This window comes from Hyla sarda, chromosome 1 (genome assembly GCF_029499605.1).
Source record: "Hyla sarda isolate aHylSar1 chromosome 1, aHylSar1.hap1, whole genome shotgun sequence".
Taxonomy (NCBI): domain Eukaryota; kingdom Metazoa; phylum Chordata; class Amphibia; order Anura; family Hylidae; genus Hyla; species Hyla sarda.
This window is the reverse complement of record NC_079189.1, coordinates 282,631,501-282,644,962: the sequence shown is the minus strand read 5'-3', so window position 1 is coordinate 282,644,962 and position 13,462 is coordinate 282,631,501. Positions and strand designations below refer to the sequence as shown.

The window sequence follows — 13,462 nt, the reverse complement described above, 5'->3', positions numbered from 1 at the left end:
ATAAATCCCTGGATCAACATTCTAGCCACATATATCTAGTATCCATAACCTGTTCAGGAATTGTCCAGAGTAGAAGCAAATCCCCATAGTAAACCTCTCCTTCTCTGGAATGTTCCTGACACAAACAGAGGTGTCAGCAGAGAGCACTGTGGTCAAACTGGAAAGAACTTCATAACTTCCTCTGGAGCATACAGCAGCTGATAATTACTGGAAGGATTAAGATTTTTTTAATAGAAGTAAATTACATATTTGTTTAACATTCTGGCACCGGTAGACTTGAAAACATTTGTTTTCCACCGAACTACCCCTTTAATTATCTCCTCTGCACCCAAGGCCGGCTCTACCCATAGGCAGAGTAGGAAGCTGCCTAGAGCGTTTCCTTGATGAGGATACCGCCTGTGTCCAGTTTATTTTATTTTTTTAAAGCTGGTATCTGTCTGTCAGGAGTGCAGCACTGTCACATCACATACACAGTTATTATTACTGTGCATGCTATGAGACAGTGCTGTGATCCTGACAGCCAGCAGCCATATAGAGGAGCTCAGCCCTGCCGTTGCACACTCTTCCTTTGCATGACCATGATTATCTATGGCTTGAGTCCTGCAGGACCAACCCTAGAATTATGCTTACCCCTCCCTCCACCTCCTCCCCAAACTAGCCTACTAGGTGGTGAAGGTAAAGGACCTTTGATGATGTCACCATTCAGTGACCATTTACATATTAGGGGTGGAGCTCAATCATGCAGGATACAAGAGATGGTGGCTGAAGGACCTTTGGTGATGCTGTGGAGGAGACGGGGCTGAGATGCTGGAGGTCACGTTTCCTGCATAGTTACTACTGTTGTGTTGTGTGTGAAGATATCTGCACCTCAGTGTTACCCCAATAGTAAGGTAATTACATGAGGAAAAGGTTTGTTACAGTATGTCACCCCAGTAGTAAGGTGATTACATGAGGAGTGGGTTGGGTTTTTTACTGTGTCACCCCAGTAGAAATAAGATTACATGAGGAGGGGGTTTATTACAGTTTGTCTCCCCAGTAGTAAGGTGATTACACTAGGAGGTTTGTTACAGTGTGTTACCCCAGTAGTAAAGAAATTACATGAGGAGGAGGTTCATGAGGTGTGTTACTTCAGTAGTATGGAGATTATATAAGGAGGGGGTTTGTTACAGAGTGTAGTACTACAGCCAGTAGTAAGGGGTGGAGGGTGTCAAAGGGCAGAGCCAATAGGTGAGGTCAAGGAGGGCAGCAAAAATAGCTTTTGTCTAGAGTGACAAAAATCATTGCACCAGTGTCTGCACCCTCTCCAGTTCAGTCATGTCCTTCTTATGTACAAGGGCCCAAAATTTAACTCAATACTCCATGCACGGTCTGACAAATGATTTATACAGAAGCAAAACTATGTCCTTGTCCCGAGCCTCTATGCCTTTCTTGATACATCCTATGACTTTGTTAGCCTTGGCAGCAGCTGCTTGGCACTGATCACTAAAGTTGAGCTTACGGTCCACCAAAGCCCTCTTCATTAGAAGTTATACCTAATCTCTTTTTATTTAGCACATAATTGTACATTTAGTTTTTACGGCCCAAGTGCATAACTTTAATTTTATACACATTAAACTAAATTTTCCCAGCTTTCCCAGATCCCTCTGTAATATTGTTATCCTCCTCTGTGATCACCCTACCCAGTTAAGTGTCATCTGCAAATATTGAATTTCTATTCTGTACTCCATCTACAAGGTCATTATGAAAAGAAAAAAAAATGAGATGTGTCTTGTGTGACACCTTGGCAATGACACCTTTTTGTAGGACATCATTTGGGACTGAACCAGCTGGAATTAATTTGCACTGACAAGGGGCTGCATTGCTTTTTAAATACTGAAAGATTTCAGCTGTTGTCTTGGCTTTCCATGCCTTTTTGCACCTTCCTTTCTTTATGTGTACAATACTATTTTCATGTATAATTTTACATTATTACACATGCGAATTCCGTCCCTTCACTTACCCACGTCCACTCCTGCTGCTGCTTCATCTCAGCCTTGGCGAGCGCATCCCTTAGGGCGCGCGCCAGAGCTTTGAAATTTGCAGGACCAGTGCACCCATAATTAGTAAGTGCACACTACAACACTACATTATAAATCCCTGCACCTCCCACACATCCCTGCCAGATCTTCAGAGCTTCAGTGCGCAAAACGTTCCCATTGCCTGTTTTGCCTACCCGTGTTACCAAACTTCCTTGCTACATTTTTTGACTATGAACCTTTGCCCCCTGCCTTGACCTTCTGCTACGTTGACTACACCTCTGTCTCATCCTCCTGTACCTCGCCTTGTCCAGTACCTGTGTGGTCGAGCCATATCGGGGTTAGCGACCTGGGTGCCGCCTGCCGCACCAAATCCATCCTGCCTTGAGGCGGGCTTTGGTGAAGACCAGTGGCACCTTAGACTCCGTTCCTTGATACGATCCGAGTCATCAGCCAAACAGGTAGAGGATCCACTACCTGCTCCGTGACATCGGCATCCAGGTACGTGACACATATGTGGTATCGCCAGATGTGTAAATGTCTCAACTATTAAAATGTAAGGTTAGTTAAATTGCAAAGTAAAAAAAAAGTAAAAAAAAAAACTACCAAAGTCCAAAATAGTGCATTTTTGGTCACTTCATATATCATAAAAAATTTATATAAAGCGATCAAAAAGACCCATCAAAACAAAAATGGTACCGATAAAAACTACACACCACGGCGCAAAAAATGAGACCTCTTATAGCCCCATATGCGGAAAAATATGCAGAAGATGACCATTTTAAACATACTAATTTTGGTGTATGTAGTTAGGATTTTTTTTAAAGTACGGTAGTAAAATAAAATAAAACCTGGGTAAAAACTGGGTATCCTTGTAACTGTATGGACCTATAGAAAAAATATACAGTCATGGCCGTAAATGTTGGCAAATTGTACATTGATTCACATATAACATTTGTCTAATTTGTGTTTGCATCATAAAGTTGAGATGCTTTTACTATTTGAAGACATCAGTGGGCTTCAAAGTATAGCAGCAATTTTCTTATGCTTCAAGTAAATTTCTAAATCTGAATTTTTCAAGGATCAGTTCAGTTTTGAAGTGAATTTGAGGGTCTTTATGTTAGAAATACCCCATAATGGACTCAATCATGAAAACTGCACCCCTCAACGTATTCAAGATGACATTCAGAAAGTTTGTTCACCCTTTAGGTGTTTCACAGGAATAGCAGCAAAGTGGAAGAAAATTCTAAATCTTCATTTTTTACACTAACATGTTCTTGTAGACCCATATTTTTTTTTATTACAAGGGGTAAAAGGAGAAAAAGCCCCCCAAAATATGTAACCCAATTTCTTTCGAGCAAGGAAATACCTCATAAGTGGATGTCAAGTGCTTTGTGGGCGTAGTAGAGGGCTCAGAAGAGAAGGAGCAACAATGGGATTTTGGAGAGCGAATTTTGCTGAAATGGTTTTTGGGGGGCATGTTGCATTTAGGAAGCCCCTATGGTACCAGAACAGCGGAAAAAAAACCACATGGCATACTATTTGGGAAACTTCACCCCTCAAGGAACATAACAAGGGGTACAGTGAGCCTTAACACCCCACAGGTGTTTGATGACTTTGCATTGAATTTGGACGTGAAAATGAAATTTTTTTTATTTTTTTTTTACTAAAATGCTGATGTTACCCCAAATTTTTCATTTTCACAAGGGGTAATAGGTGAAAATGTCCCGCAAAATTTTAAACCCCATTTCTCTCAAGTAAGGAAATACCTCATATGTGGATGTAAAGTGATCTGTGGGTGCATTAGAGGGCTCAAAAGGGAGGGAGCGACATTAGGCTTTTGGAAAGCAAATTTTTCTGAAATGGTATTTGGGGGGCATGTCTCATTTAGGAAGCCCCCATGGTGCCAGAACCGTGAAAAACACCCCACATGGCACACTATTTGGGAAACTACACCCCTCAAGGAATGTAACAAGGGGTACAGTGAGCCTTAACACACCACAGGTGTTTGATGACTATGCGTTGAAGTTGGACGTGAAAATAAATTTTTTTATTTTTTTTACTAAAATGTCGATGTTACCCCAAATTTTTCATTTCCACAAGGGGTAATAGGTGAAAATGTCCCCCAAAATGTTATACCCCATTTCTCTTGAGTAAGTAAACATATCATATGTGGATGCAAAGTAATCTGTTGGTGCACTAGAGGGCTCAGAAAGCAAGTAGTGACATTGGGATTTTGAAGAGTGAATTTTGCTGAAATGGTGTTTGGTGGGCATGTCGCATTCAGGAAGCCCCTATGGTGCCAGAACAGCAGAAACGCCCCCCCCCCCCCCCCCCACATGGCATACCATTTTGGAAACTACACCCCTCAAGGCACGTAACAAGGGGTCCACGTAACAAGGGGTCCACGTAACAAGGGGTCCAGTGAGCCTTAACACACCACAGGTGTTTGACGACTTTTCGTTAAAATAGGATAATGTAAATTAAATGTTTTCACTGAAATGCAGTTTTTTCCCAAATTTACCATTTTTACAAAGGGTAATGGGAGAAAATGCCCCCCAAAATTTATAACCCCATCTCTTTTGAGTATGAAAATACCTCATGTTAAATCACAAAAAATGCTCAGCGGGCGAACTACAATGCTCAGAAGAGAAGGAGTCACATTTGGCTTTTGGAAAACAAATTTTGCTGAAATGGTTTTTGGGGGGCATGTCGCATTTAGGAAGCCCCTATGGTGCCAGAACAGCAAAAAAAATCCCACATGGCATACTATTTTGGAAACTACACCCCTCAAGGAACATAACAAGGGATACAGTGAGCCTTAACACCTCACCAGTGTTTGATGAATTTTTGTTAAAGTTGGATGTGTAAATGAAAAAAACGAATTTCTCACTAAAATGCTGGTTTTTCCCCAAATTTTTTATTTTTACAAGTGGTAATAGGCGAAAATGACCCCCAAAATTTGTAACCCCATTTCTTCTGAGTATGGTAATACCCCATGAGTGGAAGTCAAGTGCTCTGCTGGCGCACTACAATGCTCAGAAGAGGAGGACCGCCATTGAGCTTTTAGAGAGAGAATTTATTTGGATGGTAGTCAGGGGTCATGTGCGTTTACAAAGCCCCCCGTGGTTCCAGAACAGTGGGTCCTCCCCACATGTGACCCCAGTTTGGAAACTATACCCCTCACAAAATTTAATAAGGGGTGCAGTGAGTATTTACACCCCACTGGTGTACTGACAGATCTTTGGAACAGTGGACTGTGCAAATGAAAAATAAAATTTTTCATTTTCACGGACCACTGTTCCAAAAATCTGTTAGACCTCTGTGGGGCGTATATGCTCACTGTACCCCTTATTACATTACGTGAGGGGTGTAGTTTCCAAAATGGGGTCACATGTTGGGGGGTGTCTCAAAATGGGGTCATATGTTCTGGCATTATGTGGGCTTTGTAAACACACATGGCTTCCACTTCCGGACAAATTTTCTCTCCATAAGCCCAATGGCGCTCCTTCTCTTCTGAGCATTGTAGGTCGCCAGCAGAGCTTTTTACATCCACATATGGGGTATGTTCTTACTCAGAAGAAATGGGGTTACAACTTTTGGGGTCTCTTTTCCTATTTTCCCTTGTGAAAATGAAAAATTTAGGGTAACACTTTAATGAAAATTCAAACACTTGTGGGGTCTGAAGGCTCACTATACCCCTTGTTACATTCCATTGGGGGTGTAGTTTCCAAAATGGGGTCACACGTGGGTATTTATTTTTTTGCGTTTATGTCAGAATCGCTGTAAAATCAGCCACCCCTATGCAAATCACCAATTTAGGCCTCAAATGTACCTGGTGCGCTCTCACTCCTGAGCCGTGTTGTGCGCCTGCAGAGCATTTTATGCCCACATATGGGGTATTTCTGTACTCAGGAGAAATTGCGTTACAAATTTTGGGGGTCTTTTTTTTCCTTTTACCGCTTGTGAAAATAAAAAGTATGGGGCAACACCAGCATGTTAGTGTAAATTGTTTTATTTTTTTTCACTAACAGGCTGGTGTAGCCCCCAACTTTTCCTTTTCATAAGGGGTAAAAGGAGAAAAAGCCCCCTAAAATTTGTAGTGCAATTTCTCCCGAGTACGGAAATACCCCATATGGCCCTAAATTGTTTCCTTGAAATACGAGAGGGCTCTGAAGTGAGAGAAAGCCATGCACATTTGAGGACTAAATTAGGGATTGCTTAGGGGTGGACATAGGGGTATTCTACGCCAGTGATTCCCAAACAGGGTGCAGCTGACGGCTCCGTTTTGGAATCACTGCTGTAAGATACGTTTTTCATTTTTATTGGGGGGGGGGAACAGTGTAAGGGGGTGTATATGTAGTGTTTTACCCTTTATTATGTGTTAGTGTAGTGTAGTGTTTTTAACTACAATTCCCAGCATGTATTGATCGACAAAGGGCATGCTGGAAGATGTAGTTATGCAACAGCTGGAGGTACACAACTACAACTCTATTTCAAATCTACAACTCCGAGCATGTACTGACTGACCGTGCATGCTCAGAGTTGTACTTTTGCAACAGCTGGAGGCTCCGCTTTGGAAACATTGCCATAAGATACATTTTTATTGGGGGGGACAGTGTAAGGGGGGTGTATATGTAGTGTTTTACACTTTATTATGTGTTAGTGTAGTGTTTTTAGGGTACATTGGCATTGGCGGCGGTTTACAGTGAGTTTCCCGCTAGGAGTTTGCTCTGCGGCGATAAATTTGCCGCAGCTCAAACTTGAAGCAGGAAACTCACTGTAAACTTGCCCATGTGAATGTACCCTGCAAATTCACATGGGGAGGGGGGGGGGGCAAACCTCCAGCTGTTTCAAAACTACAACTCCCAGCATGTACTGACAGACCGTGTATGCTGGGAGTTGTACTTTTGCAACAGCTGGAGGCACACTGGTTGGAAAACCTTCAGTCAGGTTCTGTTACCTAACTCAGTATTTTCGAACCAGTGTGCCTCCAGCTATTGCAAAACTAGAATACCCAGCATGTACCGATTGCCGAAGGGCATGCTGGGAGATGTAGTTATGCAACAGCTGGAGGTACACAACTACAACTCCCAGCATGCCGAGACAGCTGTTTGCGGTTTGGGCATGCTGGAATTTGCAGATTTGCAACATCTGGAATGCCACAGTTTAAAGACCATTACACAGTGATCTCCAAACTGTGGCCCTCCAGATGTTGCAGAACTACAAATCCCAGCATGCCCAGACAGCAAACTGCTGTGTGGGCATGCTAGGAGTTGTAGTTTTGCAAGATCTAGAGGGCCATAGTTTAGAGATCACTGCACAGTGATCTCCAAACTGTGACCCTCCAGAAAACTACAAATCCCAGCATACCCAAACAGCAAACAGCTGTCTGGGCATGCTGGGAGTTGTAGTTTTGCAACATCTGGAGGGCTACAGTTTAGAGACCACTGTATAGTGGTCTCAAACTGTAGCCCTCCAGATGTTCCTAGGCAACTAACCGGCTTCTGTAGGATCCAGGGAGCCGCATCGCCGTCCTCTTCTGCCGCCGATCGTCACCTGCTGCCGCCGATGGGTAAGTGGACTTCGGCGCTGGTCCCCTTCAGTTTCCCCGTTCTTCCCCGCCTATTGTGGGTGGGCAGAAGGGGGAAACCAAAAGTTAAACCCCCCCCCCCCCGCCCCCGATCTGCTATTGGTCGTCGCTTCTAGACGACCAATAGCAGGGATAGGAGGGGTGGCACCCCTTCAAGGGGATCGTGGGTGTCTTGGACAACCCCGATCCCCCTTATATTGCGGGTCATCGGAGACCCGTATGACACAGAAAAGCCGCAAATCGGCACCCCGACATTTGCTGATATCGATCAGCAGGCACCGCGGTCCGGTCCCCGCCTGGCGCCCGGCGGGGACCAAAATTCCCATGGGCATACAGGTACGCCCTTGGTCCTTAAGTACCAGGGAGCAAGGGCGTACCCATAGGGGACTTTTATATACAATCATCAGATTGAATTTACTGTATAATGCTATGCCTATGGCATAGCAATACACAGTATGATCAGCGATCCACTGATATAGCCTGGCTAAACCAAGCTACGTCAGTGGATCGGCAATCAGAGTCAGGTAAGGAGACCCTCCTCTGCCAATTTAGGTCATGGAACCCCTGCAATCATATTGTAAGCTCCACCGAGCTACTGACAACTTTCATTTTCACTTTAGACCCTGTGATCGGCATTGATAATGGCATCTAAAGGGTTAAATGACCAGCAGCGGTGAGATCGCCGCTGCCAGTCATTATAACTGAGTGTCTGGCAACTGATAGTAGCAGACACTCACTGCTCTAAAGCGAAAGCAGCTTCTACGCACACTTCAAACCTGCTAAAGGATTCAGGGCGTACAGGTATGCCCTTTATCCTTAAGTACCAGGATACAAGGGTGTACCTGCGCCTGATGTCCTGAACGGGTTAGGCTTCTTTTACACTGCCGTTGTGACATGGCAGTGTGACGGCCGTCAGGGAGCCCCGGGGAGAATAGTAGGGGGAAAATACATCATGCAACATTTTTTCCTCCTGCTACTCCCGTCAGAAAACAGCAGCGCCTGACGGACCCCATAATCGTGAATGGGACCCGTTGAGCGCCGTCAAAAATAAGGTCCGTTAAAGGGGTTATCTAGGAAAAAAACTTTTTTTATATATCAACTGGCTCCAGAAAGTGAAAGATTTGTAAATTACTTCTATTAAAAAATCTTAATCCTTTCAGTACTTATGAGCTGCTGAAGTTGAGTTGTTCTTTTCTGTCTAAGTGCTCTCTGATGACACGTGTCTCGGGAACCGCCCAGTTTAGAAGCAAATCCCCATAGCAAACCTCTTATACTCTGTGCAGTTCCTGAGACAAGCAGAGATGTCAGCAGAGAGCACTGTTGCCAGACAGAAAACAACAACTCAACTTCAGCAGATGATAATTATTGAAAGGATTAAGATTTTTTAATAGAAGTAATTTACAAATCTGTTTAACTTTCTGGAGCCAGTTGATATATTTCTTGGAATACCCCTTTAAGGCACAAAAAACATAAGTGCCTGACGGACGTTTGTTGACGGGCACAACGGCAGTGTAAAAGGTATGTGACCGTATGCGCTCCCGTATGCCATTCACTTCAATGAGCCGACCGGAGTGAAACGTTCGGTCCGGTCGGCTCATTTTTGCGCCGTATGCGCTTTTACAACCGGACCTAAAACCGTGGTCAACCACGGTTTTAGGTCCGGTTGTAAAAGCGCATACGGCGCAAAAATGAGCCGACCGGACCGAACGTTTCACTCCGGTCGGCTCATTGAAGTGAATGGCATACGGGAGCGCATACGGTTACATACGGGAGCGCGAGGTTTTAGCTCCCTCCTGCCGTATGCGCTCCCGTATGGGACAAAACGTAGTGTGAACCCACCCTAATGTTGTGTGTTCGCCTGCATGTGTCACACCTGTGCTCTAGTCACTTGTAAGTAATAAAGTAATTATGGGTGAAACAACTCTCAGCATACCTTTAACACTGTTTAGATCAGTGTTTCCCAACCAGAATACCTCCGGCTGTTGTAAAAGTACAACTCCCAGCATGCCTGGACAGCCGAAGGATGGGAGTTGTAGTTTTGCAACAGCTGGATGCCCCCTAGTTGGGAAACACTGGTTTAGATCAGTCATTCTCAACCTGGGGTACAAGTACCCCCAGGGGTACTTAGCAGTTCTCCAGGGGGTACTTGAAAAAATCAGTAATGGTAGCCACAGCCACTGGTTACTGGTCTGGACCACTTTGAAAGAAATGGTAGCCCGACGTCGCTGCACCAAGGAGCGGAGCAGGAAGACAGCAAAGGGGAAGCGCGGGCACTAGGCTGCTGTGGGCAGTAGCTCCTCTGCCCCTGCAGACCGGTGACCTACTGCTATGAGCCATAACAATAGGTCCCCAGATCAGAGGAGCAGTGGAGCACCAAAGAGGGACAGTATGGTGGCGTACAACTATATATGGGGGCAGTTTGGGGGCCTACAGCTATATTTGGGGGCACAGAGGGGGCCCTAACAACTTTATGGGGATGCAAAGCGGGTACTATTACTGTGTGTGACAATAAACATGGGGAGTTTGTAAATAGGTGGGTACTGTACTGCAGAAAGGAGCCTAAAATGTTTGTTTGGCTGGTTCTGTGGAGAAGTCTTGTATGGGAGAAATCTTAATGGCGGTCTAGGCCAGATAGTGAAGAAAAGAAAAGCAAACAACTCCGGTTAGAGAAGACGTCACGTAAAGCATATGAATTATATTATAATCATAACAAAATGTCTCTAATATGGGGTACAATTATTGGGGAATGGGCTGTCAAGGGGTACTCAGGCAAAAAAGGTTGGGAACCACTGGTTTAGATCATACTGGGAGATTTATTTTCACATGGTAAAAAAAAACTGCATTATTCCCGTTACATGGCAGTTGGTATATTTGGTTATTTCAGTAGAAATTTTCTGTGACCCTCTCAACAAAGCAGACGCCTGTCAAGTAGAAAACCTGTCATTAAACATTTAAGTGAAACCCCTGTGGCCACAGCTCTGCAGTGTGAACTGTAGCATAGAGTTCAGGGAGTGAGTAAGGGTGCATGCACACCACGTTTTTGCAATACAGTTCCCATTTCCGTTTTTTGCTGAAAAACAGATTCCTCAAAATTGGATTAAACTGTATCAAAACGTGTGTACAAATTTTAACCCATATACGTTTGAAAACCGTATACAGTTTGAAAAATTATGTCTGCTTGCATCGGTTTTATAAGAAAAAAAGTATACGTTAACTGTTCACTCCATTTTGAATAAAGTTTCACTTGTTTGATTGAAATTCCAAGAAAAAAAACTGTGCAAAGTCAAAAAATGTTTGGTGAAAACCTGATGGAACCATATGCACATACAGTTCTTTACGATTCCCATTGACTTCCATGTTAAAAAAAACAAAACAATACGGTTTAATACAGTTTTTCACCAGGACCAAAAAACATGGTAGACTACTGTTTTGGGTATGGGTAAAAAACTGGACATGTGATGCAAAACGGACACACAACTGGATGATGTGTTTGACATATGGTTTACAATGTTAAAGGAGAACTCCGGAACATAAAAATTGTTCCACATACTGCTGGCAGTAATAAAAATAAAGATGTACATACCTTCCTCTGCTCCCCCGGGGCCTACGGTAACCGTCTCCGATCTCCGCCACGACCCACCTCCCAGTGGTCAGATGAGTCATACTGCGCTCAGCCAATCACCAGCCGCAGCGAAGTCAGACTCGGCCAGCGATAGGCTGAGCGGCAGTGTGAGAACGCTTCAGGACACAAAATTCTACACCGGCACCTGCGGCCGGGGCCGAAAACGTCACACTGCCGCTCAGCCTACCACCGGCCGAGTTGGGACTTCACTGCGGCTGGTGATTGGCTGAGCGCAGTATGACTCATCCGGCCCCCAGGAAGAGGATCGCGGCGGAGACCGGAGGCGGTTACCGGAGGCCCCAGTGGAGCGGAGGAAGGTATGGGGGACAATTTTTATGTTCTGGAGTTCTCCTTTAAGTTAATGCATACAGTTCTGTACGGTTTTTAACTAGAGCAAAAACGTGGTGTGCATGCACCCTAAGGGTATGTTCACACTACAGTGTGTGAACGGAATCTCAGATTCTCAGATTCAGCTTGGCAGCCGGCGGCGGCGGTAGGACCGTGCGGCACTGAGTCGTCACCATTGACGGCTATACAGTGCTCGCGGACTTCTGCGCAAAGAATGAACATGTTCATTCTCTGTGCGGAACTGTCCACTGCTGAAATTCCGCAATGTGAATGGGTCTCGCGGAGACCCATTCACACTAATGTTAAGTTCACACCGCGGATTTACGCTTGCTGGAATTCCGTAGTGTGAACATACCCTAAAACAGTCATTTGTGTATTGGCTACACTGAAGTGTGGAGTGACCTCACACCATCTTCATTACTGTAAACAGAGGGGTCATTAGATTATATATGACGTTGTTTATATTGCAGTCATTCTACCGTCTACGTCAGTGCTTCCCTAACAGGGTGCCTCCAGCTGTTTCAAAACTACAACTCCCAGCATGTACAGACAGCCTTAGACCAGTGCTTCCCAAGCAGGGTGCCTTCAGCTGTTGCAAAACTACAACTCCCAGCATGCCCGGACAGCCTTTGGCTGTCCGGGCATGCTGGGAGTTGTAGTTTTGCAACAGCTGGAGGCACCCTGGTTGGGAAGCACGGGTCTACGTAGTCAGATATTCGTACACTAGAGCTAGAAAATGCTATCCGTAGAACGAGTCCTTTGACGTTTCTGTGTAGGTCGTGGTCGCCATTACAATTGCCGGCGCTAGGACCGGGAAGCCGGAAGTAGTTCCCAGCAGCAGAAGTGCGTGCGCGCCCCCGAGTGTGATGGAAACACACATCTACACCGTCAGGTAACCAACTTTGGCCGTACACTGCTGTGCCCGGACCGAGCAGGCCTCTGAGCCACGGCTTGGAGTTGCGGCCTTATCTAGTCTGCGGATTATGGACGCGGCTTGACACGGAAGTAGAAGCACAGCCCGGGTGAGCGCTAGAGTTATCCCCGTCTTCTGCTGGGTGTTATGGAAGCTTACACATAGATTTCTCTAGAAGGAGCGCGTGAATCTGTGCAGTTACCTGTTCTGTCTGACAATATGTGGCTGAGAGGAATATGGACGCTATTACCTCGTGTAGTATAGGGAGAGGCGGTATGAGGCTGTGGCACCAGGCTCACCCTGGACATGACTCACTGTCACTTCCCATATGACCAATACAAGCTCTGTTTCCTGGTTGGTATCAAGGTGGTGACTTCTCCGTTCACATTGGGCGTCTTATTGCTGGACATTTGTATATTAATGTCCTCCTGTCAACCCCACAGCCTTTTACTAAAAGCTGGCAGGTGACCCTCCATGTTCCTCTCTAACCCCAATAGCGAGTCCTAAAAGGTCAGCCCTTCATCCAAATAATGCTCTGGTTTTCTGTTGGGCAGTGGGTACAACAGGTATTGGCAATGCTAGGAGTGAATGATTGTTCCAGTAGACATCAATTGTTGGGATTTAATCAGTAACGTAATGTGAAACAGGCCCTGGACTTGTAATGGCCCATAGGCTTTGTATTTTAAGACTAAAGGGTGTGAACATTGCCATTAGAGGGGGAGCAAAAACTACTATAAACATCCTATATTCTATGCCAGGTATAGTCTTTGGGTAGAGTCGCGTGTGCCATATTTTGCTGTTGCATATATTCCTACACATTGATGTCGATTGGTATGAAAATACGCAGCAAAATACGCTATATGTGACCCTACCCTTAAAGTGTCACCGTTTTTTAAATGACAATCTCACAACACTCTCTGTTCTGCTTCACTGGCTGACCCAATAGACGTAATATGTTAAGGTCCAGAGAC

General features: G+C 44.9%; 2 protein-coding genes across 7 annotated transcripts in view; one reads left to right on the top strand and one right to left on the bottom strand.

Annotated features, from left to right (window-relative positions):
• The window catches only part of CREB3L3 (cAMP responsive element binding protein 3 like 3), a 104,040-nt gene extending 91,226 nt beyond the window's left edge, over nt 1-12,814 (bottom strand). For 2 of the 4 annotated variants that reach the window (XM_056573856.1, XM_056573889.1), the window contains exon 1: nt 12,694-12,814. The gene's annotated coding sequence lies outside the window, so the exon portion shown is untranslated. Of the gene's footprint in view, nt 1-12,300; nt 12,350-12,693 lie in introns of those variants that run through there. The other 2 variants (XM_056573899.1, XM_056573865.1) reach the window with 2 other exon arrangements.
• Nucleotides 12,335-13,462, top strand: part of MAP2K2 (mitogen-activated protein kinase kinase 2) — a 57,992-nt gene continuing 56,864 nt past the window's right edge. Inside the window, exon 1 of one of the 3 annotated variants that reach the window (XM_056573925.1) lies at nt 12,335-12,470. The gene's annotated coding sequence lies outside the window, so the exon portion shown is untranslated. Of the gene's footprint in view, nt 12,601-12,825; nt 12,846-13,462 lie in introns of those variants that run through there. The other 2 variants (XM_056573916.1, XM_056573935.1) reach the window with 2 other exon arrangements.